Here is a 2,538-nt window from a genome sequence, read left to right as displayed (position 1 = left end):
GGCGGGGCTGACGGCGGTGGCGGCGTGGTGTTGGGGGCGGGGGTGGCGGCGTATATAAAGGGGGCGGGGGCGGCGGCTTGGAGGAGGGGGCAAGGCGCGGCGAAGGCGGAGTCCAACTCGGACTCCAGTCCGAGTGGTGGTGGCGGCGCACGCGCGCGCAGGAGGCGGCGGCGGCTGGGCCGGCCTGGCTCGGCCGGGCCTTAGGCCCAGTCGGGCGCGGGAACTTTTTTTAAATAATTTCGCCGACCGAAATAAAATCCAAGAAAAATAAATAAAAATCTAAAAATGTCAAAATAAATTTTCACCGTCTAAAAAAATATTTAGAACGATATGAACATTTTCTTGGCCCTAAAATGCAATTTTGAAAAACATGCAATTTTTCTAATGCAAACAAAATTGCAATAAAAACCAAATAATACAAATATTTGATTTCAATATTTTTCCTCCAATATTTCAATTATCTTGGAGAATTCATATTATCTCCACTCATATATTTTAGTATGAATTATTTTTGGAGAGAAAATAATTAAAACCAAAAATCCTTGTTTCAAAATTTGATAAAATCAAATTTGAAAACCGGGAAATCCCCAACTCTCTCCGAGGGTCCTTGAGTTGCTTAGGATTTTGAGGATCGCGAGACGAAATGCGAAAAAAATATGATATGCATGGATGACTATGTATAACATTTCAAATTGAAAATTTGGGATGTTACAGAGACGTAGTCGTCTTTCATGTTGGTGCAATTTTATCACACAATTGGCTATGAACCAAATGTTTCCTCGATGAAGGATCGACGTTGGTACTAAGAGCATAAGTTTTGTATTGATTTCTTAGCCTTCTCACAACTTTGTCTCCATCTCCCCCTATAATTTTATTTATCCAGCTATTAACATTGATTAAAAAATGGTGTGGACTAAAAACCCGGATGGACGTAGTAGCCCTCCATTTTTATTTACTCCACATATTAGATTTGACTGAAGTCAAACTTTATAAAGTTTGACCAAGTTTAGGCTGAACACAACAAACCATAATTATTAGAGAGGGCAAACTGTACATACTCTCAAACATTTCCGATAATTGAAATTAAAATTCTTTATTTATACGCACTCTCACACGTTTCCGATAATTTGGCGCATGTGTGATTGTTCACTTAAGGGAGGGTAGTGTACCGCATGTGAAGGACATGAAGTGCAACCAGGACGCGTGGATCGTTAGTTCATTGGAAGTACTCCCTCCGTTCCTAAATATTTGTCTTTCAAGTGGTTTGAAATGGACTACCACATATAGATGTATCTAGACATTTTTTATAGTGTAGATTCACTCATTTTGCTCCGTATGTAGTCATTTGTTGAAATCTCCAGAAAGACAAATATTTAGGAACAAAGGGAGCAGTAGTTTTCTTCACTGGTACGTTAAATAAAGAGTTTCGTTTCATACTTGCACAATTTAAAACGATTGTTATGGAGAGAATAAGAAAACCACTCCACTATATATTAGTTGTATACACGAGTACTATATGGATGCAGCTTCATTGAATTTAGTGCACCTGCCTTTGGGTTTATGATAGGTGGGCCCAAAATGTGGCTGGCCCACCTGTCATACAGCCAAAAGCAGGTGCAGTTAAGGCACCGGTGCTCAGTCCGTACTACAGTATATATATATATATAAGCTGGAGCCTCAATGCTTGTTCACTAGGGTTTGCACTCTCCACACTCTCGCCACACTATATATATATATATATATATATATATATATATATATATATATATATATATATATATATATATACATGCTGGAGGCTCAGTGTTCGTTTTCTAGGGTTTGCTATATTCACAGTCTCTCACCCTCTTCACCAGATCTAAACAAGACTGCGTTGTGGCCTCTGTCTCTCTCACCCCCCTCACAGCTGGCGAAGGAGGCGTCCGGATCCCGTCGCACCGGGAAGGGGAGGAGGTGCAACATTCACTCTATCACCTTCGGCGAGGGAGGCAATTGATACATCTCCAACGTATCTATAATTTTTGATTGCTCCATGCTATATTATTTTCTGTTTTAATTGTTTATGGGCTTTATTATACACTTTTATATCATTTTTGGGACTAACCTATTAACCCAGAGCCCAGTGCCAGTTTTTGTTTTACCCTGTTTTAGGGTTTTGAAGAAAAGGAAAACCAAATGGAGTCCAATTGACCTGAAACTTCACGGAACTCATTTTTGGAAGGAAAAAAGCCTAGAAGACTTGGAGTGCACGTCGGGGGATCTGTGGAGGTCATGAGGCAGGGGGCGCGCCCACCCCCCTGGGCACGCCCTCCACCCTCGTGAGCCCCTCGTGCCCCCCTGACATACTTCTTCCGCCTATGTATCTCCATATACCCTAAAAACATCGGTGGACACAATAGATCAGGAGTTCCGCCGCCAGAAGCCTCCGTAGCCACCGAAAACCAATCTAGACCCGTTCCGGCACCCTGCCGGAGGGGGCAATCCTTCTCCGGTGGCCATCTTCATCATCCCGGTGCTCTCCATGACGAGGAGGGAGTA

Source organism: Triticum dicoccoides, chromosome 6A (genome assembly GCF_002162155.2).
Source record: "Triticum dicoccoides isolate Atlit2015 ecotype Zavitan chromosome 6A, WEW_v2.0, whole genome shotgun sequence".
NCBI classification, from domain to species: domain Eukaryota; kingdom Viridiplantae; phylum Streptophyta; class Magnoliopsida; order Poales; family Poaceae; genus Triticum; species Triticum dicoccoides.
Note: the sequence above shows the minus strand (reverse complement) of the source record.